Source organism: Bos mutus, chromosome 12 (assembly GCF_027580195.1).
Source record: "Bos mutus isolate GX-2022 chromosome 12, NWIPB_WYAK_1.1, whole genome shotgun sequence".
Taxonomy (NCBI): domain Eukaryota; kingdom Metazoa; phylum Chordata; class Mammalia; order Artiodactyla; family Bovidae; genus Bos; species Bos mutus.
In genome coordinates this window covers 72725506-72736720 of record NC_091628.1, presented here as the reverse complement: position 1 = coordinate 72736720, position 11215 = coordinate 72725506, and the positions used below count along the sequence as shown (strand labels likewise).

At 48.2% G+C, this 11215-nt stretch overlaps 1 long non-coding RNA gene across 4 annotated transcripts in view; it reads right to left on the bottom strand.

Moving 5' to 3' along the window:
* The window catches only part of LOC138990233 (uncharacterized), a 31497-nt gene that overhangs the window by 8014 nt on the left and 12268 nt on the right, over positions 1–11215 (bottom strand). The window contains exons 1-3 of one of the 4 annotated variants that reach the window (XR_011466352.1): positions 9684–10930; positions 1131–1251; positions 161–231 (exon numbers count right to left, since the gene is read on the bottom strand). This is a non-coding gene — a long non-coding RNA (uncharacterized lncRNA). Of the gene's footprint in view, positions 1–160; positions 232–1130; positions 2545–9683; positions 10931–11215 lie in introns of those variants that run through there. The other 3 variants (XR_011466350.1, XR_011466351.1, XR_011466353.1) reach the window with 3 other exon arrangements.

Below are 11215 nucleotides of genomic sequence, written 5' to 3'. Positions count from 1 at the left end.
CAAAGTCACAATAAGGCTTTCGAGCTGAACCCTCTATGCAACAGTAAACATCCATCAGATAATGACAGTCATTCTCTTCCTTGCAAACGAAATGGAAGGAAAAATTAGCAGATAAGGTTTCAGATCCTGATCCATGACCTCATAACATAGATGTACTTACTTAAAATGTCCCCCTTTGCCTTCCACTAAGGAAGCATCTTCTCCCTTTCATTCTTGACTTTGGTCAAAGAACTGAAATGGTGAGAAAAAAAAATGATGAAAATCCTGTTCATTTATGATTCGGGGTCCTGTGTTATCAGAGCTGATGGATAGCCTACCAATTAGATAGTTTTACAAGAACTGCGAACTTAACTCCACAAAGCTCTCTTCATTTAGGAAAACTCACACTTGGCGCTGCTCTCCCGATCCGCCCCACCCTCCCCTTCCCCTCTGTGTCACACATCCGCTCTCTGTGTCTGCATCTCCATTCCTGCTCCGTGTGTGGGTTCATCTTTATCATTTTTCTAGATTCCAAGTATATGCGCTAATGTACAATATTTGTTTTTCTCTTTCTGGCTTACTTCATTCCGCACTTAGTATTACAGGTCAACGCAAAGCAGAAAAGACCCAGAAAACCTCACATGCTTCTTGATGTATGTACCGCGGTGATAAAGGAAGTAACGACTACTCCCATCTCTAGAATGGCCACTCTGCCAGCTGCTCTGATTACACGGTGGGCAGTGCGCTTGCGATCTGGCAAGGTGACCACGGCCACCCTGCCCCTCAGAAGGAAACCAGGGATCGCCCCTGCACCGCCCCGCTCAGGGCAGCAGAGCCCTGAAGCGACACAGAGGCAAAGCTGGAGCTACATTCAGGTCTGTGCAGCTTCAGAGTGCACTGTTTCCACTCTGCTGTGCTAATTCGTGCAGGTGGATGGGAGGCAACCTTGGCTTCCCATCCTCCACACAGACGTCACATCCACACAGCCCATGATGCCCAGAGGACAGGTGCAGAGCAAACTCACCGCTGCCGGTCCCCAGAGACACCAGCCCTCCCGTTTCCAGCCGCACTCCCTGTTTCACCCTCGAGCAGGAGACCCCGTTTGCAAGCCCTGGAAGGCCCCCATGCCCGCCTCCCCTGTGTATACTCACACAGGTCTACACTCGGCCCTTCTCCGGGGGCATGACCTTCACCTGCACAAGGTCATTGCTCTCATGGGTGGGAAAGTGTGAGTCGGGAACATTAGGCTTCATGATCTTGAGCTTGTAGTGGCTGAAATGTAATAAACTGGGGTAAGTCTGTCTTGTTTTTGAGAATAAATATGTTGCACTTTATCCATGGCTTGCACCACGGGCAGAGCATAGGCGGTAGAGCGCCAGCAGCTGGAAAGGTTTGACCCCACAAATGCAGCGTGTTTGATCCAGAGCCTTCTGTATAAATATGCAACGTGTTTATGTGGCCCATCGGTTGCTGTTAGGGCACCAATAAACCCCCACAGGTGGCAGAGTTGGGGACACAGCCACACTGGTGTCCGTAAACGAGGCATTTATTCAGGGCATCACTCCAGTCTGCTGCTTTGGGAACCTCTTCTCCGTCTTCTATTCATGAAGTGAACACGTGTTTCTGATCAATATGTAGAGATCAATTGAATGATATCATTACAAGAAAAAAAGCAAATGAGATCCAATGCAAATATGTCGATTCTAGTTATAAGCCTACTCTGTGATTCCCACAATTGCTTGTCCCCAAATGTAAAAACAACGTGATTAAACATCCTTTTAACTTCTGTTTGCCAGCAAACACCAGGTCCGGAGTGTGCTCCACCCACTCCCTAGATGCAGAAAAGACCTGGTCTTTTTGTAAGAGTGGAGCCTCCTTCCATCCAATCCCACTGACCAAAGAGCTGCCTTTGCCAGCAGGGTGAGGTAACGTCCCCAAGGCCCCCAGCGTCTAAGAATCTCTGTGGAGTTTCCGAAGAGCCAACCTGTTCTCTCCATCTTTCAACAAAATGCAGTCAAAAAGCAACCGTGTCCTTAGTTTTCTAGAATTTCTCTGACTGAAATTTGATTTTTAGCCTCTAAACTTGCCGACAAAGGTCCGTCTAGTCAAAGCTGTGGTTTTTCCAGTAGTCATGTATGGATATGATAGCTGGACCATAAGAAGGCTAAACGCCGAATAACTGATGCATTCAAATTGTGGTAAGGATGTGAGAGCTGGACCCTAAAGAAGGCTGAGCACCAAAGAATTGATGCTTTTAAACTGTGGTGTTGGAGAAGACTCTTGAGAGTCCCTTGGAATGCAAGGAGATCCAACCAGTCCATCCTAGAGACCAGTCCTGGGTGTTCATTGGAAGGACTGATGCTGAAGCTGAAGTGCCAATACTTTGGCCACCTGATGCGAAGAGCTGACTCATTGGAAGACTCTGATGCTGGGAAAGATTGAGGGCAGGAGGAGATGGGGGTGACAGAGGATGAGATGGTTGGATGGCATCACCGACTCAATGGACATGAGTTTTAGCAAAATCCAGGAGATAGTGAAAGGCAAGGAAGCCTGGCATGCTACAACCTGTGGGGTCATGAAGAATCAGACATAACTTAGCAAGTAAACAACAAAATTTGACATTTCAAAACCTTGCTTGCTATACAGCTCAATCCTCTGTTCCTAACCATCCACACCAATTTCTACTGCCCTCAGCAGGAAAGAGCTCATTTACACGGAAGGTACTCCAGGATCTTAACATGAAGACAGCAACTGCTCCCCACTTCCCGCTCAAGCCAAACACTTTGGGTGCTTCCACCCCAGTTCTTTCCTCTTATTTCCCCTTCTTATCCCAACTGCAACTGTCTAATCATCTGTCAGAGGAAAAGAGGATACGCATGCCTGGAGCACCCTCGGCCCAGGGACCATCCTCCCTGTACTGTGACTCTGTCGCCTTTCCAGCTTGAACTGAGGGCCACCTGTGCTCCATGGGGCCTCAAAGAGTCGAACATGGCTGAGCGACTGAACAACCCGTATTCCATGCACAATGATACATTCTGGCTCAGTGACCATGTAAATTACAGCATTTGGACGTGTTCCCAAATAACTGTGAGATGGAGAAAGAGAAAAACTGTGGCTGCAAATTTAGTAGGTGCACTAGGAAAAGCTACAATGATAAACCTTGGTTTTCTCTAGGCAGATAAAAGGTGGTAGTCATCTGCAGCCCCACTAAGTCAGAAAGGCTTGAGAGCCCAAAGGAAATGAAGGGCAAGGTGGACTCCTTTCAAAACCAAATTTTCAATTCCAGGGAACTTGAGGACTTTTAAGATAAAAATTACAGTTGGACCATCGCACTTCAATTCACACATTTCTTTGTTTTAACTTTTTCATCTGTGAAGTACAGTACCATCTTCCTACTTAATGATGTTATAAAATAACCGGTGAGACATGATAAATCTGAATTATTTGTGCACACCCTGAATCTCCAGTAAATAATGGAGGAAGGAGAGGGGGAAATCAGAAAGCATCCGTGGATAATAGAAGCAGGAGCCATAATCACCAGGTGTTTGTAGGGAACTAATCATTCCATAGACAACTTGATTGCTTTTGTGATGGAATTACAAGATTTACAGATGAAAGCAATGCAGCTGATGTATGTCTAGAATGACGACTGCAATATAATACACTTGATACAGTGTAGCACAAAATCCCGCTTGCAAAATACATCTGTGTAGGTCGGGACTGTCACAGAACAGAAAGCCAAGGAGAGGCCGCCAAGAAATGAGTAAGAACAGATAGAACTGCTTCTTTGGAGCCTCCTGTAACCCTGACTGACAACAAAGATGACCTTGGATTTGATGCTGAAAAATCTGTTTAAAAACCAACAGTCAAAGGATAGTCAAACATGTCGCCCTTGCTGAATATTTGGAACTACAGAAATGGTACCAAAAAAATGGTAAAACCATGGATCACAGACCACAGATTCTTGAGCAAAAACTAAAAGTTTTATCAACTCTGGCAAAACACATATTTTTTGTTTTCCATATCTCTCATGCATGTGCTCAATCACTAAGTCGTGCCCAACTCTTTGCGCCCCAATGGACTGTAGCCCTCCAGGCTCCTCTGTCCATGGGATTTCCCAGGCAAGAATACTGGAGTGGATTGCATTTCCCCCTCTAGGGCAATCTTCCCGACTCAGAGATCCAGCCCACGTCTCCCTCGTCTCCTGCATTGGCAGGCGGATTCTTTACCACCTGAGCCATGGGGGAAGCCCAGTATCTCTCATGAGCTACTAGTAAAACTGGAAAAGTAGCTCTAATCATCATGTAGCATTTAGCGAGTGCCTGTTGTATGCCAGATAATGACTTAAGCATCTCTCACGGGGCTCCCCTTGTCACTTACCAGTGAAGAATCTGCCTGCAATACAGGAGCCATGGGAGACTCTGGTTTGAACCCTGGGTCAGGAAGGTCCCCTGGAGGAGGGTATAGCAGCCCACTCCAATATTCTTGCCCAGAGAATCCCATGGACAGAGGAGCCTGGCGGGCTACAGGCCATGGGGTGGCACAAAGTCGGACATGACTGAAGCGCCTCAGCACGCTGCAGGCATGCGCCTCCTGTGACTGAGACCCACAAGGCGGACCCTGCTTCCACATGCAGTGTGAACACTGCTGGCGTCCTGCCCTGGCCTCCTCCACTGCTGAGCATCAAGGCTTCCAGTTGCCAGGATACCCCTCCTACTCCACTGGCCTTGACCCTGCTGGAGCCTCTGTTCCCGGGAGCTTATTCCTCCCCAGCTCTGTCTCCTGCAGAGACAACCTGCACCCAGCTAACACAGGGACACCCAGGCTGGTTCCGGGCTCCTTGTCTCAAAGGGGTCCAGCCTTGCACACCACCTCTCTCTGCAGAGCTCCCCATGGAATCGGAGGGAGTGCAGACTCTAGCTGAGACGACATCATCGCCCCAGCCTGTCCGGCTTCTTCCCTGCTTCCTTTTCTCCTGAGACTATCCCCTCGGGCAACCAAGTGCATCCAAATCTCTCTGCTTCTGGAGAACCAAATTCAGAGTGGAGCTGGCAGAGGAGGAAAGGGAGCCTCAGGAAGGGTCGGTAACTAGGTGCTGGGTCGTACTGTGAACTGGCAGAGCCAGAGTCTAGCCTGGGCTGCCCTCTAGGACCCGCATGCCCAGAGGGAACAAGGCCGTCCGACAGGGTGGGCAGGGACAAGAAGGGTGCTGACCATGCCTGAGCCCTGCTCCACCGCCCTGGGCCCTACCGCCTTCGCCCTTCAGGCAGGTTCGTCGCCGAGGCCGTAAATTGCCGTTTGACCACGGCTGGGCCCGAGGAGTTTCTGTCCCTTGCAACCACGAATCTGGAGGCAGCATCCCTGACATGAGTAGGGAGGCCAGGGGTGAAGCATTAGCTTGTTTCCGAGACAAGGTAACAAGCTTGTTCTCAGACACATTTAGGTGGAGGTGCCCAAGGAGAGAAGAGATGTCCACAAAAACGCTTTCCTAAGAGAAGAATCGACGATGTGGACGAGACAGAGCGGGACCCGACAGGGACGAGGACCCCACGGCCCGGCAGAAAATTGAGAACCTTGAAGACAGAGGAAAACAGTCAAAGGAGACCAAATACTAAGAATGCACTCATTAACCATAGTCAAGGACCTTCAGTTCTTTCTCCAGGACTATAGATGATATTCTGAGCCACATCGTGTGAGCTGTCTTATAGATACTGAAACCCCAGGTGGACGGGATAACTACGTGATGACCAGACCGTACCCAGGACACGAGCTGCCACACTCTGAGAACTGGCCATAAAGAAATGGGGGAAAATGGGCCCTGGAACTGAAGATCAGCTGTACCTAAAGCAACCAGCACGAGCTGATCAGACCATTGAGGACCAACCTGAAGGCGACTGTCAGAGATGACTGTTTCTGGATGTAGATCCCCCCTGTCCCGCACTCCGTCTAAGCTCCTGCCCCACTAGTTGGGGGCTGGTAGGGGGAGTCAGGCTTCAGACAGATGTCTGCCCCCCTCCCTCCCTAGTTCCCAGCGTCTGAAATACAGCAGACTGTCCTTTCCACCATCCTGGCCTGTTTAGCGGCTTTTGGGCAGCAAGAAGCCAGACCCCACCATACCTCTTTCACTAACAGAAAAAGGAAATAAATCCTGAACTGGGTACTGATGATTTGCACCAAAATAAAGATACGGAAGGGGATGCACGTGTGTGCTCAGACATGTCTGACTCTGTGCGACCCCATGGACTATAGCCCGCCAGGCTCCTCTGTCCATGGGATTCTCCGGCAAGGATACTGGAGAGGTTGCCGTGCCCTCCTCCAGGGGAATCTTCCCGACCCAGGGATTACACCCGAGTCTTCTGAATCTCCTGCGTTGGCAGGCAGAGTCCCTCCCACGGCACCACCTGGGAAGCCCACAGAGGGGACATTCCTGGACAGTTTTCAGGCGCGGAGAGTAGGCAGGGCTGTCAGATTCTACAAATAAAAATGGAGATGGCGCCTAGCTTCAAGTGTTCTTCAAGACACTCTGTGCACGGAATCTGTGGAGCTGCTAAAGGAGAAAGATAAAGAGCGATGGGATCTAGAGGCGACTTTGCTGAACGTGCCGATCGGTGATCAGAGAGTTAATTCAACACCTTTACACCATGAAACCTCTGCACCTGGTGTTACGTCTCTGGATTTAGTGTGCCAGCATCTCCAGTGTATCCTGGTTCATAGTTGACAGGAACTGGAATAGAAATTTGTACCCTACTGTTGTGTGAAAATTGTGTAAATCTTAATTGTGTCAAATTGGTTCACAACGTCTTTCAGGTTTACTGTATTCTACTTCTCTCTACATTCATTCTATTAATTTTGGAGAATTCGATATTGAAATTCCAACTAAAAATCTTAATTTATCTACTTAAAACAAGCAATTGTAGTATATAGTGGAACTATACGTAATTTTGTTCTGTATTTTCTATGTCTCCTATAAATATGTTATCATATTTTCATAACTTAAAAAATAAGAAAGAAAGAGACAGACAAGGAGAAAAGAAAAAAACAAAATATTTTAACGATTCCCCTGATAAGATATTCAGATCCTTCCATTTATATAGGTTTCTATTGATGTTTCTTGGTAAAAAATGTTTATTATTTTCTACATCATTTCAGTTCAGTTCAGTTCAGCAGCTCAGTCATGTCCTACTTCTTGTGACCCCATGAATCGCAGCACACCAGGCCTCCCTGTCCATCACCAACTCCTGGAGTTCACTCAGACTCACATCCATCAAGTCGGTGATGCCATCCAGCCATCTAATCCTCTGTTGTCCCCTTCTCCTCCTGCTCCCAATCCCTCCCAGCATCAGAGTCTTTTCCAATGAGTCAACTCTTTGCATGAGGTGGCCAAAGTACTGGAGTTTCAGCTTTAGCATCATTCCTTCCAAAGAAATCCCAGGGCTGATCACCTTTAGAATGGACTGGTTGGATCTCCTTGCAGTCCAAGGGGCTCTCAAGAGTCTTCTCCAACCCCACAGTTCAAAAGCATCAGTTCTTCAGCGCTCAGCTTTACAGTTGCACAAATTTTGTACAAAAGTACTTTACATTTTATGCTCTTCTAAATGAGCATAAAATACCTTCCTCCTCTTTTCTAAACAATGACCCCCCTCATCCAGAATCTTCTCAGTCTCTGCTTTGCCCACACTGAACAGAAGCCCTCATTCTTGACTCTGCCAAATTTCTCAACGATGGCTGCTTATTCATATCCAGATCTGGGTAAACTTCTCGAACTATTCATACTTACAGACGCCCTGGCTGGCGGCGTCTGCTCCATCTCCACCAGGACGGGTGCACTGCACCAGTGAACGTGCGTGAACTCCTCTCTCCCAGTCAGGGGCTATTCCCCGCTCACCATGACTTCTTAAGAGCATGTGACATGACTGGTCTATTTCTTCTGAAATCTGGGGCTGCCTGACTTCTGTGACCCTGAGTTACTTTGGCTCAACCGCGACCTCTTTGGCTCTCACTTCTCTATCTCTTTATTGACTTTTCTTCCTCTTCCCCCCTCAAACTTCTTCTTAAACATGAACATTTCCCTGAGCTAATTCCTGCATCTCTTACCAGTTTGTTCCTTTTTTTTTCCCCTTCACTAACAAATTCACCCAGTAGCACCATTTCCCCCTCTAAGACACTGAGGAAGAGTTCCATTTTTACTTGAGCATTTAAATTCAACCCACCCAGCCCGGGGTGGGGATGGTAAATGTCCCTCCTGTTTCCTTATTTCTGTTAATGGCAACTGCCTCCTCTCCATCGTCCACACCAGAAGCTCTTCAGTCGCCTTGGACTCCGTCCTGTTTGTTCCTTCGGGCCGAGGAGTCGCCGTGTCTGGTCCATTTTTTTCCCATTTATCTATCTCAGTGAAGGACAGGGGAGCCTGGCATGCTGTGGTCCAAAGGGTCACAGAGTCGGACACAACTGAGCAACTGAACAGAAACAACAAATCTCATATCTATCCCTTCCTTTCCCATCTAGTACCACTTGAAAATGGCAACCCACGCCCGTATTCTTGCCTAGAGATTCCTGCAGACAGAGGAGCCTGGTGGGCTACAGTCCTTAGGGTCTCAAAGAGTCAGACCCGACAGAGGCTAAGAACACCTGTCACTTCCAGAACCCAGATCTCTCCATGGACACTGAGCCTCTTTCTCTAGCTTTCTTCCTAACACTCTTTGTTCTTTTAATGCATTTCACACAATAGCAGGTTTAATACCCTAGTGCATTGCTTTCTAGATCATGTTCCTTGCCCGTGCCTGGTTAGCTAGGAGGTAGACTGGGTATGGAAAAGCTGAGCTGAGATTCCTGGTGAATTCAGAGTATCCACCAGGTCTGAGCATCCAGCCTGCCAGCTCGGGAAGGGTGATGGAGACTGGACTTTTCTAGCACTTGGAAATGTGAGTCCGCAATTCGGAAGCAACCAGAAGACTATCTGAAGGCAGGCCAAGAGTACGTGGAGGGTGCAAGCCATTCCCTCTGACGCCCAGCCCTGCCCACGACGGTGAGAGGGCATGGACGCAGTCAGCACCCCCTAGAAACCGGTGGGTTCCTGCAGGGGGCTGGCGAGCTGCTGGGAGATATGGCTGCAGACACTCAATGTTGATTCAGGAACAGATCGGGGCTGGTTGGCAGAGAGCCGACACTCTGCAGAGGCTGTGCTACGTGAGGGGTAGCCTGGAAACAGTACAATACACTTCAGGGAGTGTTTGCCAAACTCAGAACAGGAATGAGAACAAAGCTGGATGGTGAGCGGGCGAACTGCTGAATGAGGACTTCGTCCACGCCCCCAGCCCGACCCCAGCGGGGGAAGGTGGACCGGGGGACCTGTCATTCAACACCTGTCCCTATTTACAAAGAAGCGGGAAGCCAGGACCGGTCAGAAACCTACAGCCCCTAACCCTTCCCTACAGGGTATCGTCCGAATTCCTTAGCCTTTCAAAAGCAATCCCCCCAGAACTGAGATGCATTTACCTTTTTCATCTGGATTCCAGCTTTTCCCTTTACTTCTTCCCTATTTTAGTCAACCCCTTAAACCGTCGAATATATATTTGAACTTTTCCGTAATACTTAACTGTCTCTGATCCATCCCGACATTATCTGCCCTTTAAAAACAAGGTCTACACACCCTTTCCCAGAAGAGATCTTTCTTGATCAAACTTCGCCCATCGTATCTCCCTTACCTGGGCTCCCAACGCACCTGTTTTCTAGCTTCTTTCTCAGTTCACCACGTGTGTATCACATCGAGGGGATCATCCATCTGTGCTGATTATGGCAGGATTCCCCAACCAGAATGCGAGGTCCTTGAGATCAGGAAACCTCCCGTGTTTGCCTTGGTGCCTCCTACAGTTCTTACAATGAGGTTGCTTACCTAAATAGGTAATTGTTAAATATTTCATGGTCACCATCTCCTTTAAAATGCTTAGGCCCAAGAAGGAAGAATTTTTTTTTTCTCTGCCTTCCTGTTTTCGCCGTACATTTTGTGAGTTCCTCTCATTTACATTCCTCTTCCGATAAAAGCGCTTGCCATAGTAACAGTCTTGCCTGGTGATGCTCAATCTCTGGTAATAAGCAGGATGGATGCAGATGTCTTGGCGGAAGTGAAAATGCATATACTGACAATCAAAAATCCAATATGTTGGGGAAATACACCAAATGATTATTTTTCTTTTGTTTTTGTTTTTTTTCCCCCTCTGAGTCTTTATTTAAAGGTCTTCTCCAAAAGATAAATATTGTCCCTCATTGACTGTGTATTTCCAATTTGTTGGAAGCTTTAGGGTTTTGCTTTCTGAGTTTGTTTGCTTTTTCACACAAACCCAAGAGCTTTGAACAAGGGAATCTACCAGGTCTGCAAGAATCCCTGATAGCTGAATACAACTTGTTTTTTTCCTTCCTTCAAGATGAGAAGCCCAGGGTGAAATGAGGCTCATCCGGAGAGAGAATTATAATCACTAGACAGACGAAGACTTTTTTTCCCCTCAATAAAACCCTGCATGGGAGGTAGTACACCTCGTCCTGTTTCTGGGCTTCCCCAGTGTCAAGTGGCAGATGCGAGTTCGATCCCTGTGTTGGGAAGACCCCCTGGAGAAGGAGACGGCAACCCACTCCAGTATTCTTGCCTGGAGAATTCCACGGACAGAGGAGCCTGGCGGGCTGCGGTTCGTGGGGTTGCAAAGATCCAGACACGACTGAGCGACTAACACTTCTGCTTTCACCACTGGGGCCCTGTGGATTCCTCTGCCCGCCCCGCCCTCCACAGTGAGTGGAGGAACCTCATAGCATCACCCAGGCTTGCTTTCTCCACCTCCCCACAGCCAGGCAGACTGAGGAGCTCTCCTGATCTCCTAAGAACATCTGACCTCCAAACGCTGAGCTTCCCTGGGGCATTCATTCTAAGAGGCAGCCTGTGTTCCTTTTGGCTTTTCAAAATGAGCTGAGTTCCTTGCTGGTGGAGAAAAACAGGAACATATTGACAGATTGATTTCTTTTCATAGATTGATTCCCATTCTAACAGAAAGTCTGTGCTGTTCGGAAGAAACACAGGGTACCTATTTGCTGAATTTGACGTCTGCGTTTCCAGGGCTCTTGTCATTTTCAAGAGGGACACGCAGTCTGACTGAGGTGGAGGAGAGAGGCCCGAGTCCCACGTTTTTCTCCCAGTTCATTGCTTTTCACAGGGCCGGCCCCTGCCTCTTCTCACCTCTTCATATTGTGG